This window comes from Fukomys damarensis, unplaced genomic scaffold (assembly GCF_012274545.1).
Source record: "Fukomys damarensis isolate Sample0158 unplaced genomic scaffold, DMR_v1.0_HiC HiC_scaffold_16, whole genome shotgun sequence".
NCBI lineage: Eukaryota > Metazoa > Chordata > Mammalia > Rodentia > Bathyergidae > Fukomys > Fukomys damarensis.
The window spans coordinates 38,368,298-38,378,696 of record NW_022900928.1 but is presented as its reverse complement, the minus strand read 5'-3'; positions in this window follow the sequence as shown (position 1 = coordinate 38,378,696).

The window sequence follows — 10,399 nt, the reverse complement described above, 5'->3', positions numbered from 1 at the left end:
GTTCTATCTCAGAAATCAAAAAACTCTAATACACCTATTAAAATGGCCAAAATCCAAAACATTGATAATACTAAGGAACTGGCAATGATGTAGAACAATAGAAATTGAGAATTCTTTGTTGGTAGGAATGCAAAATGAGTCGGCCCTTGGATTAGTCAGCTTTTTGTCACTGGGTCCAAATACCTGATAAATATAATTTAAAAGAAAAGGGTTTATTTTTGCTCATGGTTTCAGATCATGATTGGGTGGCTCCAAGGCAGGAACATCATGCAGGAAGAGTGTGATAAAGCTAGGATACGCACTGCATGGCAGCCGATCAGCAGAGCACATGGAAAAACAACAGTGAGAAATACATCTTCCAAAGGCATGCTCCAGTGACCCACCTGCTTCAACAGGGCCCCACCTCCTAACAACACATTCAAGTATGAATTCAAGTTGATTAATCCACTGATGAGTATAGCACCCCCATGATCATCTTTTCAGAAGACTCTTACTTCCGTCAAGATAATTGAGATTAAGTGGCATATGCACTTTGGAAGATAGACTGGCAAATTTCCACTAAACATATTCTTACCATATGATCTAGCAGTTGTGGTCCTCAGTATTTAGAAATTAATTGAAAACTTATATACACTCAGGAATTAGTTTATGGCAGCTTTATTCATATTGCCAAAACTTGGGAACAACCAAGATGTCCTTAAGTAGGTTGAATGGGCAATTAAAATATAATACATCTATACAAAAGAATATTATTCAGGGGTGGAGGGGATAAAGGGGGGGCAAGGATAGGGGGAAAAAATGAGAACCAAGACCTGTCATGTAAAGGTACAAGATCCCAATAATGAATGTAACTGTACTGTATACCTAAAATGTACCAATAAACTCAATGAGGGAAAAAATGAATATTATTCAGTGCTAAAAAGAAATAAGCTCTAAAGCAATGCAAAGACCTGGAAGAATCTTAAATGCATATTACTAAGTAAAAAAGTCAATCTGAAGAGGCGGTAGGTATATCATATAAGCCCATGAATATATATTCTGGAAAAAATAAAACTATGAATAGAAAATCAGTGGTGGCCAGGGGTTAGGGGAAGCAAGGGATGAATAGGCACAGCCCAGAGAATTTTTATGGCCAGGAAACTGTTCTGTATACTATGACAGGAGATATATGTCATCATGTGTTTGTTAAAACCCACAGAATGCCAAGAGTAGATCCTAATATAAACTATGGACTTTGAATAATAATGATGTGTCAGTGATGATTATAGCAAATGCATTATTGCAGCACATGAGGTCCATAGTGGGGGAGGCTGTGTGGAGATGGGAGATATATGGGGATTGATTGTATTTTACATTCAATCTTGCTAAAAGTGTTCTCAAAAGAAAAGCTTATTGTTCAAACAAATATACACAAGTTGGATACTTTTTTTTCTTGCCACCTTTCCTACTTCCTCTCCTTCTAGGATTCTCTTTCACAACACTATCACTACTCTTCTAGTTAGAGCAACTTCTTCCTAACTGATTTCTCTCTTTCTGAGCTTGCTTTACAATTCATTCTCCACAGAGTAATAGAATACTTTCCCAAATCTTTCTATATTACTTACCTATTTCTGATGTAACAAAATTGTCACAAACATGATTACTGAATAGAAACATATTCTACTGTGTAGTTTTTGACTTCTAACCTAAAAGAAGTACAGTAACTTCTGGAGGCTGGAAGTCTACAGTCAGCCTAATGAGGCTGAAAACAAGGTGTCTGTGAAGCTCATTCCTCTAAACGTCCCAGCGGGGAATGCTTTCTTTGCTTCTTCCAGCTTCTAATGGTGGTAGGCTGTCCTTGGCTTATGGCCACATCACTGCTATCTCTGTTTATATCATGTGACCTTGTCCTCTTTCTGACCAACTCTTTTTGTAAGGATCCTGTGATTACATCAGTTTCATTCAGATAATCTCCCCATCATGGAGGGAACATATTTTTAACTATGTAAAATAACAAGTTCAGAGTTTCTATGGATTAGCACATGGATATCTTTAAGTGGGGAGGGGGCATGATTTATCCAGCCACATTTCATATAAAAATTGTAAAAAACATGATCATAAAAAGCTGAGTGTGTTAAAGTTCCTTATGGGAGGGAACATTACTATAACCAAGTCTTCATAATGTCTCAAAAGGAGGGGCTTAGGGAAAAATACAGGATTTAGAAAGGGAGCTAATCAGAGAGTAGCTTTATAATCTATGTTAATAGTTTGGACAGTAATTGGTTAGAATTTGTAATTAGGTGAATTACTAGAATGTATAAGTTTGTGCAAAGTTATAACTAAACAAGTCTATCTGTGATTTATCTTGTAGCATATGAGTTTAAAAAGTTGATATTGAAACAATGACAGCTTCAATAGTTTTTTTGTTTTTTTTTTTTTTGCCTTTTTTTCCCATAAAGTTTATTGGTACATTTAAAGCAAACAATACAGTTACATTCATCACTGGGATCTTGTACCTTTACATGCTATATCTTGGTTCTAATTTTTTCCCCATACTTCAATAGCTTATGTTGCACATCATGGAATGATACTATTGATTCATTTTGCAAATTATTAGTATTTGCTTTATTTCTCAGTCCTTCTCTTTTTGGTCAAACTTTAGCCCAACTTGGAGAAATAGCATTATTTTATGAGATATGATCAATGTAGATCTGCATTGCTGTTTAATGTCACAATTGTATATTAAGTTTTCATGATAATTTTGACCTCTATAAGTTCTTGTTCTTTTTGTTGATGAGTATTTGTAAATCATCTTATATAACAGTGGTTGTGCATTTAAGACTCTGAGGATCTTCTATCTGGTAATAGCAATGCAGACAGCTACTAAAACAAAAATTATTATGAGTTTGAAAGGAATAAAAACTATATTCCTAGATTTTCAAAATCAGACAGCAAAAGTATGTGCCATAATATATTCAGCTTTTACTTACAGAATCAGGTACACTTTTTTCCCCTTTAATTCGGGTAGGCTTGTTCAAGTCTACCAGGGTATGTTGAATTAGTGCTACATCTGGTAATTATCAAGGATATAGTTCTTGGGAATGCCATAGCAAAGGGAGCCATTAACAATTAGGAACATTAATCCAGATGAAGGGGATTGAATAGCCATGAGGATAAATACACAAAGCCAAAATTATATGAATGCAAAGAACATCACAATCACTGGGGTCTTATTCTAATGGCCTTGGGTGGAAACAGCCTACTTCATGCCATTATTGGTTTGTTGTTCCAAGTTTCTTCAGCCAAGTGTCTATTGTCATAGTATATCTTCCTCTGGATATCATGTAGAGCATTCATTATACCTTATAAAACCCATATGATCTGACTATATCTCCGAGGTCACCTCCTAAACCTCTATTTCTTTATCACTCTTTCTGTGGACACATTGTCCTCTTGTGCTCTGCAACCAGTTAATCTTGTTCCTGTGTAAGAGTAATACTCATTGCTTCCATTATGTGAAATGATCTTCTCCCTAATATTTGCATTGCTGACTCCCACTATCTACTTGTCTAATGTCAACGCCTTGCAAAGGCTTTTTTTTTCTTTCTTTTCTTTTCTTTTTTTTTAGTTTTTGGTACTTTTAAAGTATACAGTACAGTTACATTTATCATTGGGATCTCGTGCCTTTACATGACAGATCTTGGTTCTCATTTTTTCCCCATACCCCTGCCCTCCCTTCACCCCCTCAATCCTCCCCTATCTACAAAGACTTTGTTTCCATTTTTTTCTCATATTTTTTCTTTTCCCTTATTTCCTTTCCCTTACCCTTCCCACTTCCCCTACACCTTTAGCCCTTTTGTTCCTCTTTCACAGTGTCAGTTATACAATTTGAATCTTATTTACACTTTTAGTTTTTCACACCAGAGAAACTATTCAGTAACAGGCCTTTTCTTATCACATAGTTTAAAGTCCTCTTCCCCTACTACTTATTCTTTTATACTTTTTATTTTTTCTTCATAGCAATCTTTATTATTTGCAATTATTTCATATTCATTTCTTCTTTGCTATACGCTACACTTGCCATGAAAGCAGGAAAATTCTATTTTGTTCACTGATAAGCTTTCAGGGACTAGAATGCTATCAAGCATATGTAGGCACTCAATAACTACATTAATTGCTGACTGAATGAATAAAAACCACATATATAAAAATCACTATATTCCAGCCACATGCAACTATATTCTCAAGTGGCTTATTCATTTGAATGTGTGGTTTCTTCTACTTCTAAAAGTTTCTCTCAATTCCCTCATAATTTCTAATCATCCTTCAAAGTTCAGCTTAGACTGCCTTGCAAACAGTAAGCACAAGGTCCTCAGTTTGGAAAAAAAATCATTTTAAAACTGAGTATGGTGGTGCATGTTTAGGAGGCTTGAGATGGGAAGATCACTTGAACTCAGAGTTAAAGAAATAGCCTGAGCAACATAGTGAGACCTCCTCTCAAAACACAAAGCAAGAGTTGGCTTAATAATGTTTGTGGCTCTGGGAAACCGTCACTAATCCATCATCCAAGCAGAATTAGGCATCTGTTTTTTTTTTATTCTTATAATGCTCAATAAAAGATCTCTTTCATATTATTTAACAAATTGTGTTAATATTTTATCTAATTCATTTCTGTAGCAAAGTGTTTTGTTCATAGTATCTTTGGAGAGATTGTTATTTACTGAGTGACAATCATGTCAAACATTGTACTAGTTTTTATATACACTATTTTAACCCTGACAGGAAATCTGCAAGATATATATGATTATCCTTGTACTATGTATGAGGAAACTGAATAAATTCCCATGTTTGAACCTGAATTCAGACCCATGACTCTACATCTAGTATTTTTCCCACTGTCTCAAATGTATTAATAATTCTTCACTTTACTGATACCTTTTGGTCATAGTATCCAAATTTCAACATTAACATTAAACCTTTGATCTTTTTTTTTTTTTACTTCATTGTTGCATTATTGAATTCATTTTACTTGATTCAGCCTCCAGTTGTAGAGGAGAAAAACATATCTCAGATATCTTAGCATTTCATGTAAATTTTACTTTTTAAAAAAATAATTTTATTGGTACATTTAAGGTATACAATATAATGACATTCATTGTTGGAAATTTGTACCTTTACAAAAATTTTTCTTTTTAACTAGAAAGTTTGTGAAGATTTGACATCAAGGTTTGATTAATGTTCTATTTTTATGGGAAGAACTGTATTTTAAAACCAGTCTACATATCATCTCTATATCAGCTATACAAGGTTAAAATACATTATAAATAAAATTGAAATTATAATATTAATACACCTGAAAAGAAAGCCTGGAAGTAGTTAAAGGTAGACAAACAGAAGTTGTTCTGATTTGTCTCGGAAGCCCTGTTACGCGAAGTAGTATGTATGAAAGGACATATGGAACATCCATAAAAATGTTAGAAGTAAATAGTTTCATGAGGACTTCAAGGAATGACAGCCCAGGCTCTAGTGAGAGAAACCTGAGATTTAATCCTGGTTTCCTTACCTAACAACCAAGCAAATATAAACCAGTTATTTAACTTTTCCTAAACTTCAATTTTTTACCAGTAAAATGAGAAAAAATGAAGTGTATCAAGAAGGTTAGCTAATTACAGTGACATTAAATTTCAAGCATAATTTAATAAAGCAAATAAATTTACTGCAAGTGTTCTTAGTCATGTAGCTCTCCTGAGCTTCTCCAAGGATTCATTTGTGATCCCAGGCTTCTTCCATTTTGTGGTTTCAAGCCCCTCTAGATTCTTTGACGTCCTTATTCAGCCGGTAAGTAGGGAAAGAAAGAGAATGTGAAGCATGCATGGGAGGTCTTCAAGGTGTTTTGGTCCAAGTCTTTAATGGCTTTCATCCTTTCTGTACACATTCTTTTGGACAGAAATCAGTCATATCATCCCAATTAATCATAAGGGTGGCTGGAAAGTACAGGAAGTGTGTTCAGGAGGAAAAGGAAAGTTCAGTGAAGACAAGCTGTCTCTACCTCTTCAGGTCATGAAGCTGTGCTGGGGGAAGACATAACGCATGTAATGTGCTCCATACACAATAAGTAATCAACAAATAATAACAACAAATCAACATTAATAACATGTTGGTATTATGCTGAGAGTGTTGTTTCCCACAGTTGGAAATGGAGTAGTGCTGCAAAGAAAAGTCCTTACTCTTTTGTATGGTGATACAAGGTAACTTTTTTTTTTTTGGAGAGGAGGTTGAGGCCAGGTCTCCCTTGTAGTCAGGCTGGCCCTGAACTCACTATGTAGCCAAGGCTGGCCTCACACTCATGGCCATCGTCCTGCCTCAGTCTCCCTAGTGCTAGATAAGGTAACCTTTTATTGATTTGGCCAATCAGGAAGGGTAAACATAGGCGTTTGAGGAAGAGTTTGCTAGGTGTTCATATAAGCTTAGTTAGCAGAACCTTAGAAGACTCAAAAATCTAGATAAGCTGAATGTCTAAGAACTAATAGACTGGATTTGAAAATGGGCTTAAGTGTGATAATAAGTGTATAAATTCTGGTCCATTTTCTGCTCATTTTTTTCTCTCCCACTTTCCTACCTTTAAGTCAGACACCAGGGTTCCTGAGGTGCAGCACACCTTTTTCTTCCCACTCATTTTCTTCTCTGTTGCTAAAGATTTTTAAATGTCTAAGAGCAGAGACTATGTTTGTCTTGTACACTATTACGTCTTAACATCTTGCAAAGCCTAGCACATTGTATAAAGGCAAGAACTAATTGTTGAATGGATTTAATCTATTTTAGCAATTGCTTCAAGAATTGGCTAAAGGATCCAAATAAAGTAACAGAAAGAGAATAAGCTCTTAACTTTTGCTTCTGCCACTTACAATCTGTGGGATTTGGGAAGTTCTTCTAAGGCTTCTTTGTTTCCCTGTATTAGATAGGCATGATAATTGGTGGAGTTATTATAATGAGAATGAAATTTTTAAAATGATGTTATATTCTTCGCATGTAGGAGACATTGAAAAACTTGCCCCTTCCCACAGACCCTATGCTTCTCTATATAACTACATGTAACTTTAGTTGGGAGAGAGTAGGAAATAACATGTGTTATTCACATTGTTTACTTCTGCTTTTGGACTGTTCATTTGTAAAGTAAAAGCAAAGATGCCTTCACTATCAAAGTAGAGAATTGATTGTTTCCCAAAGGACTCATGGATTGACTGTTAGAAAAGCATTCAGCACCTAAAAAGGTGCCTGTTACTGAGTAGGTGTTCATATTTGTTGAAAGAGGAAATTAACAAAGTACTGATTTTGTGATTCCAGACAGGTAATTATGGGGTGGTCTTTCATATTTGTGAAAAAGCAGGCAAATTTTATGAAATGAAAGATTTCGAGTGATGGGTATCCAAATGAGTCATTTAAGTGTTTTCATTCATTCATTATAACATTATGTGTGTCTACTATGCATCAGTCACAATATTAACTTGGGGATAACTGCTACTTTGCTTAGGGTTTTCTCTCATGGTAGTAAAATAAATCAATCACAGAAAGATGTAAAGGTATTGTAAGAATAGCAAAAGATCACTGCCTGCATAATGGGGTGTGAAACAGCATGGTAGTTCCAGGTATAATAAGTAGGACACTGGATGGAGTGCATGTAGGGAATTAAAAGAGGTGAACCTCAAGAACCCTATATCCCAGGCTGAGAGTCCTGAATTTTATCCCCTAGCATGATGACAGCGGTGCTTGTCTTAGTCTGCTAGTATTGTAGGCCACCACAGACTGAATAATTTATAATAAATATAAATTTATTGGCTCGGTTTTGGAGGTTGGAAAGTCCAACATCAAACACCTGGTATCCAGGAAGGAACTTCTTGCCGTGTTATTCTAGGGCCGACTGTTAAAAGCAGGTGTGAATTTGAAGCCTCAAGTCTTTTTATAATCAGCATTGATCCATTTATAAAGGAGGAGTCTTTATGACCCAAAACTCTCCTACGAGGGTCCACTGACCAACAGTTATACCAGGGATTAAGTCTCCAACATATTAACAGGGGCTAGGGGGAGTCATATCTTGGCACACACGTAAGACATATAGAGCATTTGGAAGATTTTAGTGCAAAGAAATGATAATCCTATTTTAGATTTAGAAAGATCTGGATTACAGGATTGAGGTATGAGAGACAGAAACCAGATAAGAAATTACTAGAATAGTTTAGGTATTAAAAAAAAATCATAAAGGGCCAGGGATTTAGCTCAGCAGTTTGGTGGCCTGCCTTGCAAGCGCAAGGACCTGAGTTCAATCCCCAGTACAAAAAAAAAAATCATAAAGACTGAAAATAAGGCATAAAAGTGGTGTTAAAAGAGGAGGGCTTTTCCAGATTTTAGTACATTGAGCTAGATGAGGTAAATGAGAAGAATTGCTCAGAATTAATCACAGTTTTTGTTGTTGTTGTTGTTGTTGTTTTTATTTTTGACTTGGGCATTTCTGCAGGTAGTAAGGCCTTTAATAGAAACAAGAAACAAAAGAGAGGATCCATATGGACTAAGGATGTGTGATGGTAGGCAAGGACAAAAGACATTTTGGCTACAGTGAATTTTGGAAATCTGTGAGATTTCAAGTATAGATTTTTTTTTAATAGTCCAAGGATACTAGAACAGAGAAGACACTTAAGCAAATAAAATAAGGTAGATTAGTAACGCCTATCTTTAGAATAATTTTCCACCTAAATTTCTCCAGTTTTCAGTTTCATAACTATACATAAATCTCTACAATGATTGCTAAATGTTTGTGTTAGACATTTCTCAAATGTATACTTGAAAAAAGTACAGTGATATTTCTAACAGAAGCTAGTTTGTTAATAAGGTAAATATGTTCACAATTATTTGCATAAAGATGATATGAAATGAAAGAAGTTCTTTGAAACATAGAATAGCTTCCATAGTATTGCCAAAGTGTGCTTCCTGTTATATGCTTTGGAATAACCTTTACATTTTCCTTGGGTATAAAATATTTGGTTACTGATTACTAGACTCTCCTAGGGTTGACCTCAGATTGAGTTTTATCAGTGTAGGCCAACCTTACTGGTGAAGAGTAAAAGCCAAAGAGTAGCAATGATGATTGATGTCTTGAGGCTGGGATGATTCCATGGGTTAACAAACTAGACACCAAACCAAAGAAGGATTTCAGATGCACTAAAGGAAGTCATTACAGATTTGTGAAATTTGAGGCTGGTTTGACAAAAATGAAGCCTGCTGGTTTAAGAACTGTTATTTCTTGGCAAAAACATGGTGCTGCAGAATTTCACCATCCATAGTGAAAAAGAGGTGTGTGTGTGTGTGTGTGAAAGGCAATAGGAGACCATCAAATTCCTGATATGTCAGGTAAAATCATAAATACCTAATAGCTTTCATCTTTTGAAATTCACCAGATTGAAGCACAGTATTTTGAATTTTGTTGGCAGATGGTGTACACAGATTCTCTGAGTATGTTAGCATTTCACTTGAAGCTAGCAAGATTACATTTGATTATGATGGTAACATTCAGAGAATTTTAAATTTATGCCTAATTCTGGGTTAAATGTAGGATACTACTAACATTTTAAAAGGCTTTTGTAATAGATCCTCTGGTTCTCACAGAACACATTCTCAGGATATAGTTCTCTAAAATGCCACAGGGCAGCGCCAATATCTTTCCATGGAAATCTGGCTTGCCCAGTGAGAGAAAAGAGGCTGGAGTGAAGAAAGGCTAAACCAGGGGAGGTGGCAGGTACTGATGTCTAAATCTTTGAATGAGATTTCTCTATTTACCACCCCTCTCACTTCCTTCTATGGTCTGGACCTTTAATCACCACAGTAGCCAGCCTTGTAGGGTCAAACTAATTGTGCTGACATCATCCTACTACTTCCCTTTTCAAAATTCCACTGAAGCTACGTGTTTCCTGTCCTATTTGACACTCTAGAGAATGAATACTGGCTGGTTAGTATCTAAATTTAGGCTGGCATCGACAACTCGAGTTTTCAGAGATAAAATCAGGTGACACTTCCAAGCCTCTCAAAGGGGGAAAATAGCCTTTCTGTGGTAAATAAACAGGAGAGGTTTTTAAGTTTTACAGTAGAGAGAGGCCTGCTAGCAGGTTCAGAAAATAGGCTGACTGGATTTCTATGGCTTGAACCAGGAGGACGGAGGGCGTCTCCAAACATTCTTGACCGCTAGCAAAACCCGGACACTCCGGTGTCCTGACACCCCCTTCCTCAGCACCTATGCAGACAGCTGCAGCTCCTCTTTGTCAAGCCGTAGGTTTCAACCAAAGACACGAGGACACCCTTAAGGTGAGGTAAAGACCCGGCGCAGCCTCACCTCCCTAAGGGCGCACGTTGCGCTCGACGCCCCGCCCCCTCC